The sequence below is a fragment of the Diabrotica virgifera genome, chromosome 10, assembly GCF_917563875.1.
Source record: "Diabrotica virgifera virgifera chromosome 10, PGI_DIABVI_V3a".
Taxonomy (NCBI): Eukaryota; Metazoa; Arthropoda; class Insecta; order Coleoptera; family Chrysomelidae; genus Diabrotica; species Diabrotica virgifera.
The window spans coordinates 1101341-1129264 of NC_065452.1; the positions used below are offsets into that span (position 1 = coordinate 1101341).

Here is a 27924-nt window from a genome sequence, read left to right on the forward strand (position 1 = left end):
CGGACCCCAAAATAGATTTGAAGACTTAAAATATGTTAAATCGTCTCTTCATTTTTTTCTGAATTCATTTGAAATGAACATAGTCCATAAGGTGAATTTTTTATTATTACCAATATATGACCCAAACAACATCTGGAGATTTAAAATTAATAGAGACGCAAGAAGACCAAGCTCGTAAATAAAACTATAAGTCGACACCGAATACCAAATTTTGGAAATTTGTACCAGAATCCAAGTAGGTACCCTAAAAAAGGATGCTTGTCGAATTATTTCCATATTAGGAACAACGTACTTGTGTGGACCATTTTATTCCATTTTATAATTCGTGAAATCCTAACAACTATCAGTATTAACATTAACTAACCAGCATCTCAAGGAATTACTGAGAAGTACTGCCACATATTAATCAGCAAATTGTAAAGAATTATCAAAAGAAGGAAATCAAAAATGTAAATAAGTTTTAATATTTCGTAACTTTATTTCGGTTTTCAGTAAGTAAAAGTTCTGTTAAAAAAATTGTAAATACCTTCTTTACATACTTTTTGAAAACTTATTTGATTGCGGCTCGCGAAAAACTTTAACTTGTGAAAAGTGGCTCGGACTATTAAGGAGCTTGGCCACCCCTGTATTAGATAAAGATTGGAAGAAATTTTGGTGAAAATCAACTTGTGTGAATCGAACACCGCTGTCCTGCGCGTAGCACCAAAAATTATTGTTTATTTCAAAAATTTTCTGACGTCGTGGTAATTAATCGATTTTAATTTTGGAAATTGCAAATGAAAGGTAGAGTACACTTCTATAAGCAAAAAAAAATTCAACTTGCTATCTGCTTTATTTTCAGTCCTGTAACATTTTGAAAAAATGAATTTTTTTTGCGAAAGCTGGATTGCAAAATTTATTTTGCAAAATCTATTGAACCGACCTTAATGAAATTTACAGTATTGTTTTACTGTATCATAAAGTTTTTCTGGGTGAAATATGAAGGTCCTAAGTGTAGCGTAAATGGTTGAAAAACGTAAAATGCAAATACTTGTTTTTGTATGGTTTTTTCACAATTATTGCTATTTTGCAACTAGGGTGACTATTTTTTAAATTTTTAACCAATTCTATATTGTAGGAAATTTAATTACGCAACTTTTATGTCAGTACAACTTTTGTCGGAAATGAATACTTTTAAAGTTATGTTGCTTAATTATTTCACAATTTTTGTTGAATAATTATTACTACCTTTTTAAATAATTTTCGGGAAAATTTTTATATGTAAAAATTCATAAAGTAAATTAAAAATAAAAATAAAAGATTTTGTGATTTGATAATTTCCTTTATTTCGTTATATTTACTATGAAACCCAGAGCCTCTAGTTACGCCACTGGAATTGCAACGGAACGCCTTGCATAAGTAATGAAATTGCCTAACTTACCCTGAACACTGACATTCTACATAAAACACTAACATGAAAAGTTTGGTTAGTTTAAAGTTTTGTAAAATAAAAATAATGAAAAATGAAATGATGCAACAAACAATTGCAATTTGCAAGTATATTTATCTACAGAATGTGGAAATAAAGTTTATCCGAATTTACTTTATATAACTACGTATAGAATCAACCAAATTTAGTACTTTTAGAACGTTCTGCAAGATTACAAGTGAAAATGGTTGTTATATTATGTTGATATCAAGACTGCTGCAATTTCTATTTAGGTATGTTACATTTATTTTACTACCTGTTAACCTAGTTCTTTAGACAAAACTCTACTATAAGTTATCTCTAATTATTATACACTTAATTGTGCATTTATTTAATCAACCTTCACAACTCTGTACATTAAGTTCATATTCTGACGGAATGTCTCTTTTTAGGAAATGTGACACTGGAAGGGCCTTAAGCTGACTAGGCCATGTTCATACAATCAAATTATAAGGATAGAGCCTACCTTGATTAGTGGATTACTGTGTAGAATTAGTACTACCACTAAGCTCGTAGTCCGTAGCCACCAAGTTTAATTGATTTGAAGTGCGGTACTCTATTGGTGGTATCTGGGGCTTCTACTGAGTGCAAATGTACCAACCAAGACCACAGATTCAGGTTTTCATGTGTTCGGAACCAACGATAAGCTGCTACTATATGTCAAAACCCATTCCAGTCCAGTACAAATTGGAGACTAATGCCAAAACTTGAAATCGGACACAGCGAAAACCAACCAAGCGGAAAATTAACCAAACAAGCTAACAAAGCTAACAAGCTAACAAGGCCTAAAACAAACCAAGCATTATGACAATGGTTACAGTGTTAAAGTTAAGTATTATTTTTACTTCTAGCGAATAAATTAGTGAATTCTGCTAAAAATGAATGTAAAATGTGTTCTACTAAGCTAGCTTAATTCACTAAAATAATTCTACCACTTTAATATGAATTGATAATATATTCCTCCTCACCTTGTGATGGAATGTGGCCAAAATTGTAGGTTTCACTTCGAAACTCTGTAAAATATCTAGGAAGCTATAAATCCCGGTCTTCCTGGTTCCTTATTTTCAAACCGATTTGAAAAATAAGTTCATACTTCCTAAAATTACTTCCGATAAAATTTGGGGTGTAAATCCTCTAACTAAGAGAAGTAGGACCTCCTATCATATCACCAGTCAAATTCCATCTGAAGGAAGGAAATGTGCCAATGTCAGTCAAATCTGACACTAGGAAAAATATAATTACCAACTCATGTTTTGAAATCTGCATTAAAGCTAGGTTCACCTAATTGTTTACTAAATTTTAGGGTACTTTGTGTACTAATTTACTTCTGGTACTACTGTAACCTTTGACACAATGACTTGACAAGACAAGGATGTGACCTTAACCTATGTTTACCAATCATGTAAACATTGTCTGTATACATTTATTTACTACAATTATTTTTTTTAGATTCTTTAAACCAAAGAGGCTTCCTACCTCCAAAGGCTATAATAACCAGAACAGATCTAACCGAACCAACAGAAAGGTCAGTAGTTCTATTCAAATCTTAAAGGAACACTCTAAGGTATGATATTTTATTTATTTCAGCTTTTACTACCAAAGTAATCGCTTTCTACATACTGGCAACCAGATAAACTACATCCTCACCTGAAAAACTTTATCAAGATCTATAAAATATAACATTATTAAGCTGTTAATATATAAGCAAATAAAATCATTTTTAACTTTATATTTCTATTATTTACTATTGGAAAACAAAATCAATTATATACTACTACATAATATATTTGAGCAATTACTATTCTGTGAGTGAATATTGTATTTACATGAATTTTCAATAATTAACAATACAACAATAGCAATTGTAGCATTTCAAGCGTAACAGTTATAATAAAAAAACCAAGAGAAAAATCGAATATTTCCTTCAATTTTTGACATTTTGATTATTTAAACAATGTTCCGGACCTTTTTGAGAGGGAGGATAACTCAAATATTATTATTTGATTTATTTTCAAGCAATTTCTGCAAAAAAATTTTAGTCACCTCTCAACGTCCATCTCAAAACAGATGCGCCCTGGACTATACGTACTTGACACTACTATACTACTAAATACTTGTCAAAGTAGTTAGAAATACCTATCAAATGAGTTCAAAAAGACGTTGATAACATCAAAAATGCCTCAAAAATTTTTGAAGAAAATGTTATTGTTGTTTTTAATAATAACCCCGTTAATTTTTATGATATCAGGTTCATCCAAAAATCATTAAAAGGTAATTTCCAGAGCTCTAAAATTGTATTAAATTTAATCTTCTAAATCACTTATTTTTTAAGATAAAAGGTTCAAGGTCTTCTTTTACATGGTTCTGGCAGTAAAATTTAGGCTTTAAACGTTTCTATCTCAGTCATATTGTATCCTACAAAAATAAAAAAACAAGTAAACTATTTGTTAACAAAAAAGCTCTAATTTCATTGTCTACCATTTTTTACGTATATCGAGTATTTTTACAGTTACATATTATCAAAAGATAATGTAATTTACAAAAATTTGAAAAATTCTGACTTTTTTAAATCATATTATAAATATTTTTTCAAAAATATTCATTCTAAAACGATCAAAATATTTGAGATCATTAGATACTTATGCCAAAGTAAAGAATGTCTCATCTTCTTCTTGTAGTTCCTTCTCCTATCGGAGGTTGGCTATCATCACAGCTATTCGTATCTCACTGGCATCTCATAGCGATTACTAAAAATTTTTGATTTTTGTGGAAATAACTTATGTTTTATTTTCTCTATTTCCTTAAAAAATCGAAGAGATCGGCTTATTTTCATTGAAACTTGCTTAATTTTGATGCTCAACTTCGTCAATCAACTTCGTCCGTAGCTCACTTATTAGTACCTATTCCTGTGTACTTCGACAAGCGTATACATATTAAATATATTTTATAAAAAGCATCGTTTCCCGTTATTTAAGCTTAAATACTTAAATTTCAGTACTCGCCGAAAAAAAAAAGAATATGTAGGTATCTATTCAATTATGTATCTATAACTCACTCTGAATTAATATTAAAAAAATTGAAAAAAAATCCTTTGTAAAAGGTATAAAATATAATTAACTCAATTTATAATAACTCAATGATTTTATACCTTTTACAAATTATTTTTTTCCAATTTTTGTGATTGATGGTATAGAGCCAACTACAGGATTTTTTTTTTCTTTTCCTTGTGGATAATATTAAAAGGTTTTTCAAACCTTAAATTTTGGTAATGATTACTTTTTTGTAAAAAACTTTTTTTTGCAAAGAGTTTTTGAGTTATTTATGAAAAACCGCTTTAAAACCTGCATTTGTTTCACGAAAAATTACAATTTTTGACCTTGAATAACTCAAAAAATATTGACTTATTTTAATTACTTTATATAACAAATTTTGCTTAGAATTTGTCCCTCTATCGATTTGTGGAGTTTTTTAAAATAAAATAATTTTCACCCCCGAGAAGGGCTGGTATTCACCCCCAGGATAAAAGCGCAAGGTGGCACCATGTCACCTTTTTTCTTGAGGAATTCTGTAGCCACTCACAAATTTCCGTGAAAGTCGATAGAAGTTCACCGAAATCGAAGGTAATAGTTGATTTTTACCTTCAGTGACTGCACTATATAAAAGAAATTACAATTCAATGATCTAAATGCTAGTATTTTGCGAACTCATAAATTATTAAACGATATTTAGTCGCCAAATAATTAACGTAATTCATTTTAAGTACGATTCTCTCTTAAGCCGGGAAGAAGGGGTGGTTTTCTTGCGAAAGGATTGTAGCTCAATAATCGAAATGCGCGTGATTTAAGAGTTTATTCTTAGAGTGTATACGCTATATGAATTATATCCACGATACGATATATTTTAATTTTTCTCAGCATTTGTACCTTAAGTTGAATCAATTAAAGGGTTGTTTGGGGGGTGAAGGTGATGAGCTCAAAAATCGAAACTATATCACTTCGAAAGCTCATAAATAGCTCGTAATTCTGCCGCAAATATCGATTCAAAATCCTTATATTTAAGTTAAATAGCCCCCCCTCCCCCACTAAACAAAATTAGGATACAGTACCTACAACCTAAAAACATCAGAGTTTTATTGTGATCCGGGTATCGCCCCCCACCCCTGTTATTTAAAAAATTCTAACAAAAATACTAGTGTTACAAAACCACCTGTAATGATCCGGCCTCGAGACATGTTTACGACTAAACGTGTCCACTGGGCGTCACATCAATCTACACTCTGTTTCAAACGTTAGAATCAGTATGGTTGTATAGTGCAAGCGGGTTTGCCATTCAGTGAATTATCATAAATAAGTCCTCATTTAGTATTCCACAGCAGTTAACAGCGATAATCCTCTACAAGTATCTGCCTAATACTACCTTTCACGGCCGCTGCTGTGAAGAGTGACAACGTTGTCAAGCTGATTCCCATTTAGTAGATATGGGGCTATCCTTTTACACTGCATCGCATGTTTGAAATACGCTGTAGAAGTAAATTTACAGCCGTGAAAGGCAGAGGTTGTAACCAGGATGATCCTAACCGGGGGGCGGGGGGGGGGGGGGGGTTTCAACTACTTCATAGTCTCTGGTGGTATGGAATAGTAACGGTGTTAAGCGTATAGAGAGCTGAAAGTACATCCAAATGGGGGTGGGCAGTTATAACCCCCAAAACCTGGTTACGCCTATGGTGAAAGGGACCCGTAGCAGGTAAAAACCTGCATCTCGATAAATCGAAATGTTCGATTTATTCTACAGACAGGATGGTGCTATCAAATCGAAGACTCCAGATCAGAGCCGTACTGACATAAAGAGGATTCGAATGAAACGGATTTCAATCGTTACTGTCGTGAGTTTGGTTTTGAATATACGGGCCGCAGTATTTGAAATGTAAAATTAATTGTAATTATTAGGTATGTGTTAGTTTTTAAATATGTTGTTAGTGTAAAATAAAATATTATTGTAAATATTAAATGATAAGTGTGTGCAATTAAAAGAATATAAACTAAGTGTTTTTATTTAAATATAAGTGTTAACAATAAGTACCCTTTCAGACTAAGACACTGGTGTCTGACACCGGTGTCCGCCAACGGCAGCAAAGCATTGTTTTAAATGAAAGACAACAGACGAACCACTTTGAGTGTCTGGCTGATTCTGGTGGCTCAACAATACTTTGCTGCAATTGAACACCAGTAGCGGATACCGGTGTCAGACACCAGTGTCCTAGTCTGAAAGGGTACTAAATCACTAATTCTGTAACTCTAGATTTTCATTGTCAACGGAAACTTTGTTTTAGTTTATAAAGTCTGTTCGTTCGTTCCTTTGTGGGTTGCCGCCCCTGCAGTACTTGGAGCCGATCTACCAATAGATTACTGTGTAGTATTGTCTCCTCAATCCAAATTTGAAAACGACATTTCGATATCTCTAACCATCTACGAGATAACCGACCTCAAAGTCGAAAAATCGAATTTTCGAGTTAAGGCATATAATACATGATAATATACAGTGAGGACGTTTTAGTTGGAATAAATTCATTTTCTCGAGAATGGGCGACTCTGGAGATAAATCTCGAAACAGGTGGATTTTTAAACGCTTTTATTTAGTTCAATAGTTTGCGTCAAATCTTTAGACGTTAATTTGACTGCCTTTTCTCCAATGCAAATGAATGAAAATTTGCAGACATATGCATTCGCGGGAACAATACACGAATAATCAATAAAAAAAATGTTTTTATGCTTTTTAATTGTTTAAATAAAAAAAAAACGATTTTAATGGAAAATGCTTAAATTCTCCTGTTTTTTACAATGTAAAAACTTGAAAGTTTTGCGGATTGTAGCTAGTGATATGAACTATACATAATTGCACTTTTTACGTTAATTGTTTACGTTATGCTTTATAAATAAACAATAAAGTTTCAAATTTTTTGCCGACTCCGACTACTTTTCATGTTAGTACATCATAATATGCTTTATACATAAGTATTTTAATAAACATGACGATATATTTTAATGTTTGAAAAGTGTAAGACTAAAAAGTAAAAAATAAAAAAATATGAAAAAATTTTTTTAAGAAACGCTTTTCTTTAGTTACGAGTGACTAAAATTAAAAATATTATAAAAAATCAACTAAAAGGCAAAAAATAAAAAAAAATTGAAAAAATCTAACACATTCGTTAAAGAAAAGCGTGGGGCGAAAACCGTTTATTCGATGAAGACGCGCCACGCTTTTCTTTGACGAATGTGTTAGATTTTTTCAATATTTTTTATTTTTTGCCTTTTATTTTTAATTTTAGTCACTCGTAACTAAAGAAAAGCGTTTCTTAAAAAAATTTTTCATATTTTTTTATTATTTTTAAATTATAATTTTTTGGCATATATCTCATCCTAGTGACGTCATCCATCTGGGCGTGATGACGTAATTGATGATTTTTTTAAATGAGACTATGGGTCATGTGGTAGCTTAATCGAAAGGTTATTCAATTCTCTGTTCACTAATAAAAAGATTAAAATAATTATTTATACAGGGTGCCAAAAAAATGTTTTTGAATTAAATTAATTGAGACAAAAAGAAGAATGTATATAATTTATTTAATTCGAAACACATTTTACTGTTGTCCGAAAACAGTAAAAAATGTTTATTTGATAAATAAATATTGTTTTTCGCCGAAATTCAATATTAAAACTACCACCTACCTGCCTCTTAGCAGTTTGAACATTTAATTTAAGCGAAAAGCAATTTGAAAAGTATTTTGAAAAAAAAATTTTAGGCACACTGTATAAAAAATTATGTTAGTGTTTATACAGTGTGTCCACAGATGGGGTGCCCAAGAGAAAAAACTTTTTTATTTTTAATTTTAGCGAAAAATGTCATTCTTGATAAAAACTTTTGCTTGTTCTAAAACCCCATAAAACGAAATAAAATTCAAGGTTTTCAAAACCTGCTGAAGATTGTAGCCAATTATATGTATATCCCTATAAATTTTTGCACTAAGTTCGAAATCGTAACAATAATCTAGTGTTGCTAAGCTACAATGTAGCTTAGTAACTGTTAACTCCGATAAATAATTTGCTTATTGTCATTTTTTTAGACAATGTTAAGGGCATAGGCGCAAAATGTCGGCTGTCAAAATGTTCAATTTGTTTTAAATGTATTAATTTTTTTCGAACTCTAAGAAAACTAATAAGTATTTTTGAAAAATTTAAGCGCAGAATTAAGGATTATATTATTGCCGAAGGTCAAAATTTCTTTAGAATAACCAAAAATTTTGTTTTGAATGAGATATTTGAAATTAAAAATCACACTAAATTTTCTCTTTATTTTCACCCCTGTAACTTATTAAAATAAAAATTATAAGAGTTTTCAAGGACTTTCTGTCCTCGATAATAATGCGTTTCATTCTGCGTTTAAATTTTTGAAAAATATTATTAGTTTTCTCAGAATTCGAAAAAAAATGAATACATTTAAAACATATTGAACATTTTGACAGGCGACATTTTGCGCCTATGCCGTTTACTTTGTCGAAAAAAAAAATGACAATTAGCAAATTATTTATCGGAGTTGACAGTTACTAAGCTACATTGTAGCTTAGCAGCACTATTATTGTTACGATTTCGAACTTAGTGCAAACATTTATAGGGATTTACATAAAATTGGCTACAATATTAAGCACGTTTTGAAAAACTTGAATTTTATTTCGTTTTATGGGGTTTTAGAACAAGCAAAACTTTTTATCAAGAATGACACTTTTCGCTAAAATTGAAAAAAAAAAGGTGTTTCCTCTGGGGCACCCCATCCGTGGACAACCTGTATTAGTGAATAGAGAATTGAATAATCTTTCGAATGAGCTATCACGTTAATAACAAAGTTAAGTTAATAACAAAAATTGTAGCCAATTTTGAGCTTCACATTACAAAATTAGTTAGAATGTTACAGGGTGTTCGATAACCTAGTGACAGACCAAACTTATGTTTTTTTTTAATGAAACACCCTATATTTTATTTTATATTCGAAATCTCCTTAACTATCCCATCACAAAAATATAAAGGTTTGTTATATTATACAGGGTATGTACAAAGTTATAACCAATTTTATATGAAAATCATAACAAGTTCAACATCCTGTATAAATAAAAATAAGCACAACACAAATGGTTTATTGGTGACAGACCAAACTTATGTTTTTTTTTTAAATGGAACACCCTGTATATTATTTTATATTCTAAATATCCTTAACTGTCCCATCACAAAAATATAAAGGTTCGTTATGTTATACAGGGCATGTACAAAGTTATAACTAATTTTATATGAAAATCGTAAGAAGTTCAACATCACGTATAAATAAAAATAAGCACAACAGAAATGGGTAATTTTAAATGGAACACCCTTTATATTATATCACTTTCGAAAAGTACCATTGCCGTACTCTAATTTTTATATACCATTCCCTATGTCTAAATTTATTTTCGAGATATTTTCATTTTGCAGAGCAAATTATTAATTAGGGGTCTAAATCTTTCCAAATTTTAACACGTTGACGGACAGTTCGTCAAATGTATGATCAAGTGTTGTGACACTATTTTGCAATGTTGAATAAGGAAATTGGTGAGTTTCTTTTAGCGCTTATAGTTTATGGAAATAAGGAGGTTTTTAACATTTGTTTTTAACATGTGTACGACGACCATGGACGTCGTGTCACATTTCATATGCATCTGTAGATCTATCGATTTTGTGTCACAACTCGTTATTTTAAAAATGTCGTCTATAGACGTTATGCCACATTACATCAATGGAAATTAGATATCTATAGACGTTCTGTCCGTCAACGTGTTTTAAGTAAGCCATTACTGAATTGTCTAAAACTGACAATTTACGATTACTGATTATCAATCCGGTAATCAATGTAACAATGTAGCAAATAAAGAAAAAAAATAATTTATTAGTTAAAAATTAAAAAAAAACACACACACACAAACATAAAATACAACATTTTGTGAAAACAATTAAAAACTAATTTTGTATGTATGTAAATGTAACAATGTAACAAATAAATAACAAAAAATAGTTTATCAGTAAAAAATTTTACAAAAAAAACATGAACACAAAATTAAATATTTTTTAAAAAATTGAAAGCTACTTTTAATAAAATAAAATATTTTAAATATTTAATTACATAAGGTGTTCAAAATGACCTACCACATTTACGCGTGCCTAAAAACGGTCAATAAATGGGTTATTTACACTACGAAGCATTTGTAAATTACCACTGAAATAAATTTTGAATTCTATTTTTTATCTCTTCCCTTGTTGTTGGAGGCATTTTATAACCTTCATTCTTAACGTAACCCCAAAAAATCAGTCCAGTTTATTAAATTATGGTGATCTGGGTGGCCGTGGCCACGCTACTGGTCCATTGAAAAATGAAAATATCTCGAAAACTAATAAATTTAGACATAGGGAATGTTGTATACAAATTAAAGTACGGTAATGGTACTTTTCAATAGTGATATAAAATACTGTATTTAAAATTACTGAGAAAAAAATGTACTTGCGTTTTGACTCACCCTGTATTGGATATAAAGAAAATTAGCAATATCAATCATTTTTAAAAAATTTGATAATAAATAAAAAAATATGGCATCAATAAATCATTGCCGTTGTGCTTATTTTTATTTATACAGGGAGTTGAACTTGTTACGATTTTCATATAAAATTGGTTATAACTTTGTAAATACCCTGTATAACATAATATTTTGTGATGGGAAAGTTAAGAAGATTTCGAATATAAAATCAAATATAGGGTGTTCCATTAAAAAAAAACATAAGTTTGGTCTGCCACTATTTTACTGAACACCCTATAACACTAATTAATTTTGAAATCTGAAGCTCAAAGTTTACTATAATTTTTGTTATTAACTTTTATTGCTATCTATTACTATAGCAGATCTATTGAGCTTAACCCTACTAATCAATCACCCTGTATAGTAGGTAATATAAAAATGATTTTTGCTAACCCTAAACAAAATTTTCGTTGTTATAATGCTCGCATTCTCAGCTTGTTTCATAATATAGACTTTCTGTTAACATATGTCATCTTTCTGTCAACATAAAAACAAGAATCTGTTAAAACAAGGTTTTGACTGTTTTGAGTAACTGTTTTGGGTATATATCAAGCTTTTGAAAAGTTTATAGTTTTTAAAAAGGAATCGCTGCCTTATCGGTTTACTACTAATCACTAAAGGACTAATAGTATTCATAGATTTTACTAATTTTATTGGAAAACCTTACATTTTTTAACGCATGTTATGGAATAAAATATATAATAAACCATATCATTTGCACAAGGACAAACAATAAACAAAGTTATTTTAATTTCTAATAACCATGTTGACTAATGAAAGTAAGTATATGTTTGTAGAACCGTATAATTGAACAATATAAATTAATAACATCCTAAACTGTGATGTTAAGCATAAGCATAAGGGTTTTATAAATATAATATAAAACTAATATCTTATAAAATTCATCTCGAATCGAATTAAGACTTTGAATGAAAGTTTAGAAACTGTTTTTTTCTTAAAATCTAATACCAAATACAGTCGGAAAATGAAAGAATACCCATGAACGAACATATAAAACACGCTGTATTTTCCTGTCACCGTGTCACAAAGAAAATTGTGCAAGTACATGTGATAATAATTATTACATGTACTTGCGCTGGCCAATTTTTTGTGTGACACGGTGACAGGAAAATACAGCGTGTTTTATATGTTTGTTCATGGGTATTCTTTCATTTTTCCGACTGTATGTAATATAAAATCAATATATGATTATTGATATAAAGTATTATTGTGTATCATTTTGTCAATCAAAGATAGAATAAAAACTTTATTTTTTTTTAATATAACGCGGGCACATAAATTTGATACACCATGTATATTGATTTGTAACTATTTATTATAAGTTAGTTTTTAAGCAGTGTTGACTTAACGAGTTTTCCCCTGAAGAATTAAAGACATTAGTAAATAAAGTGATGTGAATAGACAATTTGTTTCGGGATTATAATTTTAAAACGGTTGCTTTGTTACGGGCAAGGCCAAAAGCCACAGGTAATTATTATATTTAGAAAAGTAATGTAGAGAAAGTTGGAATTTTAAGTCTCTTTGTTTAAGCCCCAAGTAAATTTGTAGAATTCCCAAAAAGTAATTATCATGAGTAGAAGTATTTGTTTGGAAGGATGCATGGGTTTTTCGAATGAAAAAATTTGGAATGGGGAGGAGAGAAGGTTGAATGTTCAGATAGTTTGGAAAAGGAGATTATTATGTGACCGGCATCCGAGAAGAGCAGTCAAAGTTTTCGTGAATAGTTCAGAAGCAAGTATCAGTGGTTGTTTGTTAGTGAAGAGTGTAGCTGAAAAGTGGAACGAGAGACAGATCAAATTGAGAAGAAATACCTCTTTGATTCTGTAAAGTCCAAGAGAGAGAATATGATTGTGAGAAAGAGAGGAGAGAATTTTGGAGTTTTTTTTTAACGAGTACTGGTTAAAAGAGGCCTGGCTCGTGTTTTGGAGAATTAGTTGCTGGTATGCTGCTGGATTGATGCTGAGACCGGAGAGGGCTTTGATGGGTAGCCTAACATAATCAACAAGGAAGAGCTGTTTGGGTCAAGAGGAGACATCATTGTGTGTGAATCAAAAGGTCAGTCAATAACTTATGTGATAGATTTTCTTTATGTTCAGAAGTTAATTTTTTTGAGTAAAAGCATATGAACTAAAATTCCAATATTTCAAAAATTTAATAGGAAGTATAAGTAGTTTTGCGAATACCTAAATTTGTTTGTTTAGTTTGTTTTATCAATGTTATCAAGAACGAACCGATAAATATCTGTTGAATTAAAATTAATTTATGTGGTGAAAGTTTCATTGGGACAGTTATGCCCACAGGATTTGATTGATAAATTTTCAGAGTATTGCTTTTGATAATAAAAGATATTTGTATTTGCTTATTTATGGTATTTCTATTTATTTCCTTTTCCTATTTTATCCCGATAAGGATCAACTAAGAGATACTGAAGCCACGAGAAAGGATAAGTATAACCTAAGATAATTTAGTTATTTTTTTGTATGATAAAAAGGCACCCTGAGATTTTTTCTTAATTTTTTGTATGATTTGCGACAATTGAATAATTAATTAAATAAATACTAATTAATATAAAAGTAAGAGAAAGCAGATCATAACAGTATATAGGTAGGTACATACTATTTCATACATACGTATATGTATAGGGTTTTACTTCTATTTATGTCAATATTACAGTAGTGTAACTATTACTTATTTAATTAAAAAACCTCTTCTTATTCTTCTTTTTATATCGACATGACTCTGTCTGTTTTTCAATGTGCCTCTAGTAAGTTGTCGTTCCATCGGTTTCGTGGTCTTCCCACTGTTCGTCTTCCTATTGGGGAACCGTCTCTCGCTGTCCTTACTACTCCATTTGTTGTCATTCGGCTTATGTGGCCATTCCATTCTATGCTTCTGTTTCTTACCCAGTTATTAATGTTGTCCACCTTGCATCTTCGTCGTATATCTGTACTTCTAGCTCTGTTCCGTAGAGTCATAGTTTTGTAAATTCTGCCTTTCATTTCTTTTCCGATATTTTTATTTCTCCATATTGTGTCATTCAGGCAACCTGCGGCTCTGTTTGCTCTATTCACTTGATCTTCCACTTCTGTTTCGAGCCTTCCGTAGCTAGATAGTGTGATGCCTAGATATTTAAACTCCATCACTTGTTGTATTATCTGACCCTTCAGCTCCAATTTACATCTTATTGGATTTGCTGTTATAACAATGCATTTTGTCTTTTTTGGGGAAATTAACATGTTAAATTTTCTGGCGGTTATGTTAAATTGATGCAGCATACGTTGTAAATCATCTTCATTTGAGAGATTAGTATGGCATTGTCTGCACAGCAGATTATATTAAGTTGTTTTTCTCCCATTTGGTATCCTTTTTTAGTTCTTACTTTTTCTTATTATTTCGTCCATGTTCAGGTTGGACAATAAAAGACTCAATGAATCCCCCTCCCCTGTCTTATCCCATTTCCAGATTCAATTGGGTCAGTTAGTTCATCTTCTACTTTTACTTTTATTGTGTTGTTCTGGTAGATGTTGTTTTAATTATTAAAAAACCAAATTACATTATCTGTGCATGCATACACTAATAAATATGAAATGTATGCAATATTTTATTATTAAAATACATACAACAGAATTCCTTATTTTTTTCTGGAAAAATAATCGGTATTCTTAGACTAATTTTTTTGTTACAATAAAATATTAGTCACTTATTGTTGTTCTAAATTATAATACTTTAAAAAATTGACATTGGATTGGTTGTATATACTTGATAACATTACAAGTACAAGCGGCTAGGATTTCTAAATTAACTGTTTCTAAAAAATCTTTTAGTAGGCAACGAAGTGAGCGAGAAATAATTTTTTTTACAAAAAATGAAAAAGTACTTTATGATCTGTGAATGTTTGGCGGAGGCAGTGGCGTAACAAACTCCGTCGGGCCCCCCCCCCCCCGCAGAATTTGAAATGGGACCCCTTTTAACCCGGGAGCAGTCGTGCGCGCGCTCCCAGGCAACCAAGTGACGTCAACAACGTCGAGGAAACGTCAGTATTTGGTGGAATATATACACGTAGTTGAACATTACGTCATATCGACGTCTTTTGTAGGTGATTTTAAATACGTAAGATTAATGACGTTAAAATACGTTTAAAAGACGTTTTCATTTCAGCCAGCCTAAGTCTGACGTCACGAAATTGGGAGGAGCTTGGAGCTTAAAAGTTACAAAACTAGGGTTATGTTTGTAATCGTTGTCGTTTGTCGTTTCATTTCATTGTTTGTTTGTCCTAGTATTTTGCCTTTTTTGGATTCATTTGGATTTTGTTGGCTGTTTTGTGTGTATTTTTTAAAACTTCTGTTTGTCATTTGTAAATTTTATAAATTTACCACAATGCAAAGTGATTATTTAAGGAAATTATTAATGGAAACTCCGCAGATGTTTTAGAAAGGTAGGCCAAACAATTTTTTATTTACTATTCATTTTTCCCTGATATTTATCAATAATGATGAATTTTGCAAGCAATAACATTATTTCTTTTCTTGTTTTAGATATTCATTGAAGCTGAAAATAATTGGAGATTTAGATCCATATACAATTCAGTCATCAGAATTGGATTTTACAGTGCATTCCTTCAATTACTGTTATAATGCTATTATAGATAGACTGCTAGAGTCTCACAGTTACTGCTTTAAGCAGCAGATGAAAGCATACAAAAGCCTTCAGGCACATAAAAGCCTTCACAACTGGATTTGTTTTGAAACATTGATGTTTTGATGATTTCTATATTATTGTTGGAAAGGTAAGTCTTTATTTTATTTATTCACCATTAAGAAATATATGGATAACAGTATTAGTGTCTTTCGGATAAATGGGTTTTAAATATTAGATTTATTTACGTTTATATATCTGTATGAAACCAGACATATTGTCCTAATTTGTAAACTGTGTTTTTCTCCATATTTCTCTGAAAATGAGTTATTACTGCCATTTATTTGAAAAAATCCCTACTCGTTTAAAAAAGGATGCACATGCATATTTTTACCAGAAGAGTAAATAGTGACATCTTCGTATACACTGTATCTCCCTTGCAGCAAATTTAGTACGAAAAATATGTATCTCCCCAGTTTGTCATACCACACGATTGACCTCACTGTTTAGAAAGTGATATTTTCAAGAAAGAGTTGGTGGTAAATAATATTAATACACTCATTAAACAATATAGGTGCAAATGTTAGTACCTATCTATAAAATATTCCATTTTAGCATTCTATCTTTTAAAATGGGAGATACATAGTATTCGCATTAGTCATATTTAGAGAAATAATTTTTTGTGCCTCTGTAAAATTTGGATAAATGGAGTTACACAGTTTACAGATTAGGTCGACGACATGTAATTGCTATGATAGAAAAGAGAATAATAAACAGTCATGATCGTTTGTTCTAAAATTATATTATATGAATGTCTGATTTTAAAATATTCTCAATCATTGTAAAGAACGCAAATACTCGAATGAAAATAAATTTTTGTACTTGAAGCATTCCCACAAAGATAAAATATTTTTTTAGGTGAAAAATTCCCAAAAAGCTAATGCTAAACCGCTAGATGCTTCGGTGAATAGCCAGTTCCAATGGCATAGCAAATGCACATTGTATGTGTATGGCCAGTAATAGTGAAATTTGCAGCCATATTGCAGCAATCTTATTTGCAGCTGAGTATGCCCACAGCAAGACAGAAGAAGAAGAACCCAATGCATGTACAGATGTTACAGCTATGTACATTCTCTGGTGAAAAACTAATGAGTTTTCAAACTGTTCGGTCAGAGTGCTTGTTGTGCTCTCTAAACGAACTGATATATAAGACGGCTTTGGCTTCATGTTGCAGTGATATGAAAATGGTTAGTCATTTTTAATTATAATGTACTTCTTCATCATGAGTATTTATGTATAGGGCTTTTCATTCACAGTCATTTGTTTCGAGCTTCTGTCATGTGTCACATAATATTAATATTATATCTACGTCATACGTTATTGGTATATATCAATGATACACACCAAAGACATATGGCATAGATATATTAATATTATGTGACACATGACAGATGCTCGAAACAAATGACAGTCGATAAAAAGCCCTCTTAGTCTTTTAAGTGTGTATTATCAGATATCACATGTAAATTGTTTTTATCATGTTAATTTGGTCATTACAGTCCCTTAATCAAAAAATATATTTTTCAGGTGTCTGTGGATCTTTTTGTATGCAAAAATTTGTAATAATTATTTGAAATCATTTTGAGGATTATTAGAGTATGGAAATATATGTGAGAACACATACTATTATAGTTTTGTCCTATTTTTTATCATTCAATAGTCTTCTTAAAATTTATAAATATAAAGCAGATAGTTTTCATTGAAATTCAATATATTGGGTCTTATTTGTATGTATTCATTTTTGACTAAAGGTACGATTCCGATAACGACTGCAGACAGCAACTGCAAACATCAGTTGCAGTTCTCGGCGTTATGGACGTTACTACTTTGCACTATTTATCTGTATGAGACTTATTCCGACATCTGACTGCAACTGCTGTCTGGCAGAACGTCAGTTGCTAATAATTATGCAAATTATTAGTGCAAAATAATGACGTCTGTCATGGTGACAACTGTAACTGCCATCTGCAGTCGTTGTCGGAATCGTACCTTTAAAGTGTGTGGTATAATTATAATAATTATATATATATATATATATATATATATATATATATATTATATAACTTAAATGGTTTAAACTTAAGTTTGTTATTACATTGTGACTTAAATGTTTAATTTGTTAATAAATGATTTATTAGTTTATATGTTGTTTCACTTTTGACACAGTAAATACTTATAATATAAAAAGTGAAAATTCTATGTATGTTATATATGTTGCATTGAGGATATTATAATTCTATGCATTTTAACAAACCTTCCATTTGGTTTTACTTAAATGGAAAAATTGCAATACTAACAATGCCCATACGAATAATTGAATGGGCCTGCCGAATAACTTTGTAAGTGCCACATGGTTTGTTTTTGAGAAGTCAAAGAAAGAGTTTTAATATTGTGATGATGGTGAGTTTATACATTTTAAGGGTTAGTAATACAGTTTTTAAATACAAAATACAAACTGTATTACTCACCTTTAAAATGTATAAACTCACCATTATCACAATATAAAACTTTTTCTTTGACTTCTCAAAAACAAACCATGTGGTGGACCCATTCAATTATTGTGTATTTCTAAAACCATAAAATAAAAATTAAATCTAAAAAAACGACGCAAAATCGACGTAAAAACTACGTTTTTCATATCACGTATTTAAAACGTGATAAAAATGACGTGATTTATGGTGGGACATATTCACGTGATCTTCGACGTCGAAAAAACGTGATAAACTGACGTCGTTTGGTGATAATAATGACGTTTTTTCAACGTTTTTTAAACGTTATTTGGTTGCCTGGTTAGAAAAAATCCAACTTTTTATCATTTTCCGTGATAACTTAATGAAAAATTTTGCAACATAACTTTCCACTTGTAAGTGCCTCGAAGAAGATTGTAGTAATGCGTAGGATTTTTTTTTAATTTCATTTTTATTTTTTTTGTGGAATTTATGGCTTTGGTGGGAACCAATTAGTTTTAAAATTGTTAGAAATAGATATTTTTAACATAACAAGCAAACAAAAATATTATAAAAGTGAACTTTGTTTTAAATTCGTATTGTTAGATTTTGTTCTACGCGCGACTGCTTACGTGACGGAAGTGAGCGCGACTGCTCCCGCGCGTTAAACAATTACTAAATACGGCTTATTTAACAAAAACTTTTTTGTGTTAGCGTTATCATTCACTGTTCATAACAACTTTCATTTCTCATCTTTATTGGTATACAGACCCATTCCAAATAAACAACTTCTTTTGTTGTTTTCTGTACAACTTACCTACAGTGCATTTAATAACCAGCTTTAAAAATAGTAAATGTTAAAACAATTCTTTCTTGATTTCTTATACAGTGTGTTTCCGTAGCTTGGAACATATGGGAAACTTTTTTATTGCATATCTATATTACGAAAAAAAAGTTATTCTTCATAAAATGCTCTGCACGGTATAAAACTTATGTTGCAATAATCAGATATTAAATTTTATTGATTTTATACGAGGTTTATCAAAAAATATTAATTTCGCTCAATAGTACCTATACCACCTTTATATTTTACAATATTGACAAATTTTATTATAAAAAGTTGTTCGCAATTAAAAACTATGTTTAAATATGCAATTATATCATTCCAGTTGAAATATTGTGGACTATAAAGGTACGTAACTCTTAGAGAGAAATTCATATTTTTCGACATACCTCGTATGAAGTTGGTAAAATGTGATATATTACGATTGAATCTTCGTTTTGAGATAATGCAGGGCTTTTTATAAAAAATCTGATAAGAATTTTATAAAGAATTTTTTCGTAAAATTAAAAAATTAATAATAAAATAGTTATTATAATTGTAATAAAATGATGTTGGTTATCGGTAATTTGAGAAATATTTGGAAAAATTAATTTTTTATTTACAAGGATGTAATTATATTAAAATTAAAATCGTATATTGTTAAATATAAAAGTACATTATCCTTGAGTTAAATTCCTATTTTTTTACTTACCTCGTATAAAATTGATAAGCTTTGATATCTGATGGTTTATCTGGCTTATTTTATATCTCAGATTTAATTAAGACCATTCAGAGCTTTTCATGAAGAGTAACTTTTTTCGTAAAATCGATAATAAAAATGTTTCCCATATGGTTCGAAGCCACGCAGGCATACTGTATAAGTGCTCAAAAAAATTTATTTTGAATTTTCAAATTGTAATGTCTGACAGGGCCGTAACTACCATTGGGGCAACCGAGGCAGTGCCTCGGGGCCCCCGGCGAAGGGGGCCCCGCGATTGTAATCGCGTTATACTGCCTATAGGCAATATAACGCGATTAAAAACCTACATTATAGCCAAAGAATGTAAGTAACATTATATGTAATATATTTTTTATGAAAACAGAAAAGATGTTATATTGATGGTAAATATTTAGCTTAAAGTAATGTGATTTCAAATTTTTTTTGTGTTGGTCAACTAAAATAGCAATATGTAGGTAGGTACAGAAGACTTTAGTCATGGAGTACAATAAAATGCGTTTTCAAGTGGTTAAATAATATACATTTTCCCGGACTCCTTCTGCTTGGTGATTAACCCCAGACCCCCGGTAGGGGGCCCCCAGATCACGTTTGCCCCGGAGCCTCCAACATCGTACTTATGGCCCTGATTTAATGACATATTCGAATTCAGCATAATCAAAAAGCAAATAGAAACATTTTTGAACAAAGTAAAATAATGAATTCACCGATATCTATTAAAATTATTTAATATAAAACAGTTTTATTGTTTAAAGAATTAATAAACAATTAGAGGCATCTGTGAGTAGAACTTTTCACTTTAAGATAAGACATATAAATTAACAAAAAATGTTTTAGAAAAATATAAGCTTGTTTGATTTTTTCCGAAACCGAAATAATGCAAATTTTTCTACATTGACTTCCCTAAAGCGTAAGTGTTATAATTTCCTTATCTTACCGTTTATCTGTTGAGAGATTGACCAATGATTACAGAAGAAAAGTCGTCAATAATTGTTAAATAAATGCGTACCAAACTGATGCAACTATAAAACAACACAAATATAAATAACATTCAATGCAAACAACCAATATGAAATTACTGGCGATAATATTGTATCGAAATACTAAAAGTAGGTAAAGAACAGAGAGAAAGAAAACCCATTTATAGATTTAAAAATATTGTTCTTAAATTCGGCAAATTGCAATTCTAATATCTTTCAATAGTCACATACAGAGCATTATATAGTTTATTGTCGCTGCCATAAAATTTCGGTAGGCCGGAAGGGATTAAGTTTCTAGATATTATGAGATGATTCACTTGGCAAATACAGATTTTTACATAATATCAGATGACAAGATGGGGCCCTTAAGCGATTGAGGCCCCCCGCAAGATTCATGCTGCGGGGCCCTCTGTTACGCCCCTGGGCGGAGGTTAGAATTCGTGTCCATAACAAAGTACCTAATGAAGTATTTATACCTGACAGACACTATAAACCAGACATCATTTAAATTTGTAGGAGATTGTACACAAAAAGTTTTTGGTTTACCTGAAAAACATTATAAGCGGTACTATTTTACTAAACGTATTCCGATAAGCAGATAAAAGACCCCGCAGAAACCTTATGGGAAATGGCTCTCTGTCAAATGCTCTGAAACTTTGGGTTCTGGTAGTCCTTGATGTGTAGAACAAAAGACTCACTGGGCGCGTAGCTCCAAAAAATCATAGTTTTAAGATATAAGCCTCTGAAGTTATAGGTACAGTGAGGAAGTTTGGGTTGGAATAAATTCATTTTCTCTAGAATGGGCGACTCTGGAGATAAATTACGAATCAGGTCGATTTTTATTTTTAAATTATAATTTTTTGGCGTATATATCATACTAGTGACGTCATCCATCTGAGCGTTATGACGCAATTGATGATTTTTTTTAATAAGAATAGGGGTCGTGTGATAGCTCATTTGAAAGGTTATACAATTCTCTATTCAATAATATAAACATTAACATAATTATTTATACAGGGTGTACAGAGCCGGATTTAAGACAGTGGGGGCCCCTGGGCAGAATTGGTGTGGGACCCTACCTCCTACGATTAAAAAATTGTTGTTATAACTATGGCCGGTATACAGCCAAGTATAGAGTTTTCCCTTTTAAAAAATAAAAAAAATGTTGATCTACATTTATAAATTTTAATATATTTTTAAATAATAAAAAATACAAGAAGTGTAACTTGCTACCGTAAAATATTAAAATTAAATATTGTAAAATGTATGGTTAAAGTCTGGGTATTTTTTAGATTTTTGAATTGAAAATTCCTTAATTATGTCTGACATATCTATTTAGTTCCTTTAAGATATCGTGTTTAATGCTCATTATAGAGAGATGAAACGCTCTTGGCCCATCATAGACCAAAGGCGATTTTTAATTAACTTTAGTTTTGAGAATGATCACTTTCCACTGTAGTTAGAGACAGCAAGGCTGGACTTGCTCTCTAGAATTTATACATACCTACACCATTTTTTTCACTTATTCATAAGCTACACTTACATTTTTGATAAGAATGTTTTTTCGATAAAATACTGACTGTTTTAGTCATTTGCAAAAAACCATCTAAAAACGTGTTTTTTTTTGTTGAAAAATGAACATATTTACTCACAAATTTACTGGAAATAACTGAAATAATAACAGACTTCTTCAAAGAAAAGTTAAAAAAAACGGAGACGGAGATCCACTATATGATGGAATTATACTGCATCAAACGGATACCAGAGAAACAACCCCCTTCAATAGCTGAAGCTGAAATGCAAGAAGCAGTTACCAGACTGAAAAACTACAAATCACCTGGATTAGACAATATTAGCGCAGAATTAATAAAAGAAGGCGGATACTCCCTATTGAAAGCGATACACAAACTAATAGTGAACATAAATATGGAATAATAAACCACTGACACAATCCTGGAATACCGGAATAACTATTCCACTACATAAAAAGGGAGATCAGCTTCAATGTAAAAACTACCGGGCAATAACGCTACTGACTGTCGCAATATGAGCAATAAAAATCCTGTCAAAATACCGTCAAATATTGTATATAAGCGATTGACACCATATGCGGAACAAATAGTTGAGAGTTGAGAGATATCAATGTGGTTTCTGCAGGCAGAAGTCCATAATAGATCAGATCTTCGTATTGAGCCTTGAGGCAAATCTTGGAAAAGGATAGTGAATTTAATATAGACACACATCATCTCTCCATTGATACAGTAAAAAAAACACTTAACCCGGCACCTGCCACGTGGCTTTTCAAGGCGCCAACTGCCACGTGGGGTGCTCACATCACCCCTTAAAAATTCTCTGTGATCTACTTGTTTAAAAGACAAAATAATGTGTTTGGTAACACAAGAATATAAATAAACATGTTGTATTAACTTACTAGCCACTAATATGTTATAAAAGTGGGAAAATAAAATGAAAAAGGTGTTATAAGCAAATTAGCAAGTACCAAGCCATAATAAATGAAGTCAAGTAAAATATCAAAAAAAAATTAAGATTTAGTGAGTATAGAGTCTATATTAATAATTTAAATCAGTTATTTCAATAAAAAATGTAAATTTGACCTGTTTATCAAAAATAAAAAAAATTTAAAACTTAAAGTGCCAGATGATGACACCCCAATTCGACTTTAGAGCTATAAGTTCAGAATGACACTAAATAACCACTTCAAACACTAACACATATTATATGCTATATAATATTATAGAAAGCTACTATGACGCACAGCTCGGTTACCAAACTTGAAATACCAAATATTTGATAAAAATGTGTTACGGGGTGCTGGTAGCACCCCACGTGGCAGGTGCCGGGTTAAAGTACAAATCCAAATTCGAATTCAAAACGCACTAACAGATACAATTCATGTTTGAACGGGCCTACGATAGGCCATATCCTGTATTCTATTCAACATCACATTAAAGAAAATAATTAGAGAGTCAAAAGTTAACACCAGAGGAACACTAGTAACAAAAAGTGTACAAATATTGGCATTTGCAAGTGATGCTGATATCATAGCTAGAAGCGAAAAAGGGATGATAGAAGCATTGAATGCGATAGACAGAGCGGCACAAAACAGAAACATTAATGAAATAAAAACCAAATACATAAAGGCCAGCAAATCGACAGGCCAAAGAAACCAACAGAATCTGACAATAGGAGACAATAATATCGAAAGCGTTAAAAATTTTACATATCTAGGTTCGCTAGTTACCGCATATAACAATGTCAGTGAAGAAGTTAAGAGAAGAAAACATATTACTAATAAAACATATAATGGACTAATTAAACATAGAATATGTATATTCATCATTCATCCATCAATGAAATAGAAGTGGGCGTTCGTTTCTAAATAAAAGAAATTGCATTCATAACAAAAATAAAACAAACATAGCATTTTGTTATCTTAAACCTAACACTATTCATCCAAAAAAACGGAAGTCATAAATTTAGTGATTATTGGGCCGCCAGAAGCTCCGCAAACACGGTGAATTGACTGAAAACATCAATATTGCACATATTGCAGAAACTAAAGATTACCAGTAGGAAATCGAGTTATAGTTGGGATTTTCAAACTGTATTATTACAAGGAGATAACATTCGTGTCGTCGCACTGATATAATACTCCAGCCAGGGAAATAAGCAAGAAATAGACCATGTTCGGGACAATGAAATTAATATCAAGGTAGCTGACTACTTTTTTAGTTACTGTGGACTTGACTTATAGGATGAAAACCTTCATATTTCCTGCCTAGAGATCGTGTTTTTTAATTATTAACAATTTGGTGCAATCAATGCGATTTTTTCCATTTTTTGCACTCAATGAAAAAGCTAAATAGTTTAAAATTTATTTTTTTTTAACATTGAAAAACCTTCACAATCACGAATTTGAAAGTCAAAAAGTTAATTTGTTGCTTCGTAAACTGCAAAATAACTGAAAATCGTTATTTATTAATAACTTTTCCTAAAACTAACTTAGAACTGTAGTGTTTCGCTTTACTCAAAGTTGGGTATTGGGGTACATAACAAACTCCCAAAATTTGAGACCGATCCATTAATTAGTTTAAAAGTTAGGTATTCTATTTGTTTATCCCAGAGACCTTTGTTTTGCAATAACAAATGACAGAAAATAATGAAGATAGGATTTCTGCGTATGCCAAATGAAAGTAGAAAAGTGATCCTATCAAAATGTATTAAGAAAAGATAAAAAATTATCTAATATAGTAAAAAATACTAGTTTATAAACATTTACAAAGCATATTCTTACATAGGTATTCGGAAAGATGATATTTTAGTCGAATTTTTAAAAATGTAGTTCAAATGATGATTAGTCATAGTAGGTGAAGGGGGAGCTTCTGCGTTGATTGCACTAAATTGTTAATAACTAAAAAACGAACGCGAACTCTAGGCAGGAAACATGTAGGTTTTCATCTTATAGGTCAATAATTAAAATAGTTGTCAGCTACCTGGCGGGAGCCGAAAAATGCACGAGTTCAAAAACTAAAAAAGCAACTTAAAACTACTACCATTATCTATATCTTGTTATCTACTCAATGAATTTTGATATTTCTTCTTTTAATTTGTATGTACTTTTGTGTAAATTACAAATATGCAATTTGTCTAGACATTTATTAATTAATAAACAGTCTAATTTTTTATACAATTTTTGAAAAAATAATATTTTCTCAAAAATCCATTGTTTGTAATGATACTATCATTATTAATCATAGAAAAAGTTAAGGTATATTTTAATGAATAAATTATGTTCAATAAATTATTATTTAATAAAAATAATTTATTTATTAAAATATAGGTACTTTAACTTTTTCTATGATCATTAATAGTATGATAGAATTGATTTAAAAAATGACATAACCCAGACATCCAAAGTGAAAGTTATCCTCCAACACCAAATTGTTCTATATCGTCCATATAATGTTCAGAAAAAAGTCACACCTTTTTGAGCGTCGGGTTTGGGGGGGGGGGAGAATCGGAAATTCGCAGTTTTTTACGTTTTTCGTCAATATTTCTAAAACTATGAGGTTTAGCATGAACAACCTTTTATACAAAAATGTTCTACAATAAATTTGAAATAAAAAATGCCCCTATACATAATCCTTCTAAAATGAACGATTCCAAAGTTACGGAGGTAGTATAGTATAATTGGTCCAAAAAAAGGCCTAACCTAGACATCCAAAGTAAAAGTTTTCCTCCAACACCAAATTGTTCTATATGATCCACATATTGTTCAGTAAAAAGTTACACCATTTTGAGCGTCCAGTTTGGGGGGGAGATGGGGGAGAAGTCGGTAAATTAGTTACATATTTCTTTACATTTTTCGTCAATATATCTAAAACTATGTTTAAGCGTAAACAATGTTATATACAAAAACGTTCTACATAAAATTTAAAACAAAAATGGTCCTATCCTTAATTGTTATAAAATCAACGGTTCCAGAGTTACGGAGGGTGAAATGTGGAGGTTTTCGATACTTTTTATATTTCTTGGGCAATTGAAGATGATTTTGGGTGGTGAGGTTGACGTTTCTTCAAGGGCTTATCACTAACATACCATCGGCCACTTAAATAACAAATCCTGTTAAAGAAAATTTCTTTCAATCAGTAAAAATATTATAAATTGCTCAAAAAATATAAAAAGTATCGAAAACCTCCACTTTCACCCTCCGTAACTATGGAATCGTTGATTTTATAACAATTATGTATAGGACCTTTTTTGTTTTAAATTTAATGTAGAACATTTTTGTATAGAACATTAAAGCATATTTTTAGAAATGTTGACGAAAAACATAAAAAACTACTAATTTACCGATTTCTCCCCTATTTGCCCCCCAAACCGGACGCTCAAAATGGTGTAACTTTTTACTAAATAATATCTGGACCATATAGAACAATTTGGTGTTGGAGGAAAACTTTTACTTTTAATGTCTGGGTTAGGCCTTTTTTGGACCAATTATACTATACTACCTCCATAACTTTGGAACCGTTCATTTTAGACGGATTATGCAGAGGACCTTTTTTGTTTCAAATTTAATGTAGAACATTTTTGTATAGAAGGTTGTCCATGCTAAACCGCATAGTTTTAGAAGTATTGACGAAAAACTTAAAAAACTACGAATTTACCGATTTCTCACCCCTCTCCCCCCTAAACCCGACGCTCAAAATGGTGTGACTTTTTTCTGAATATTATGTAGACCATATAGAACAATTTGGTGTTGGAGGATAACTTTCACTTTGGATGTCTGGGTTTGGATCTAGTTATACCATACTATAATGATATGATTTAAGAAAATAGGTTTTCTTAAAAAATTTGGAAAAAAATAATTTTTTCAAGAAATGTTTAAACAAATTAGACCCTTTATTAATTAATACATTTATAATAAAACTGCATATATGTAATGTATGTAGAAATTACATACAAATTAAATTGTTAATAATTAAAAAAACGGACGTGAACTCTAGACAGGACACGGGTAGGTTTTATTGCTATAGGTCTACAATAATTAAAAAAGTAGTCAGCTACCGGAATATTTCAGTTATTATGAAAATGATGTAACATTGTGAAATAGCTTCAGTGAAATAACAGTTAAAATATAGCGGCTACTGCTGTCGCAACACATTCCTATCTTATACTAGTGCAAATTGCAAATTATACATAATCATAATTTTTCATTTTTATATAAAACATTCTGTGTTTATTTTCACCGGTCAAAAGTGAATTCATACCATACTGTGATCAGTGTGATTTTTGTTCTTCTCATTTGTGTAAAATATTATTTTTTAAAAATTTTATGTTCCTCATTTTAATACATTTCCAAACAATACATTTCTTATTTAAGGAATCGTTCAAGTATTACGTAACGCAGGTTAGGGGGGTCAAAAATCTTCAAAAATTGCGTTACGTAGGGGGGAGCGGGTCAAAAATCTTCAAAAATCGCGTTACATAATACTTGAACGCTCCCTAAATAAAAAATTCTGCTTGCATTTTTTTTTTTTTCGCAAAAATGGTACATGTTTGAAGGGCGGCTACTAGAGAATTG

General features: G+C 30.8%; 1 protein-coding gene and 2 long non-coding RNA genes across 3 annotated transcripts in view; all 3 read left to right on the top strand.

The window, feature by feature from the left end:
* LOC114343276 (sphingomyelin phosphodiesterase-like) overlaps positions 1-27924 on the top strand; it is a 239938-nt gene that overhangs the window by 30246 nt on the left and 181768 nt on the right. The window lies entirely within an intron of this gene.
* Positions 1433-3197, top strand: LOC126878621 (uncharacterized). Its single transcript, XR_007695712.1, has 3 exons — positions 1433-1701; positions 1861-2993; positions 3056-3197. It is a non-coding gene; the product is annotated as an uncharacterized LOC126878621 (long non-coding RNA).
* LOC126878623 (uncharacterized) lies at positions 15138-17975 on the top strand. The gene is made up of 4 exons (XR_007695714.1): positions 15138-15573; positions 15674-15924; positions 16692-17020; positions 17361-17975. It is a non-coding gene; the product is annotated as an uncharacterized LOC126878623 (long non-coding RNA).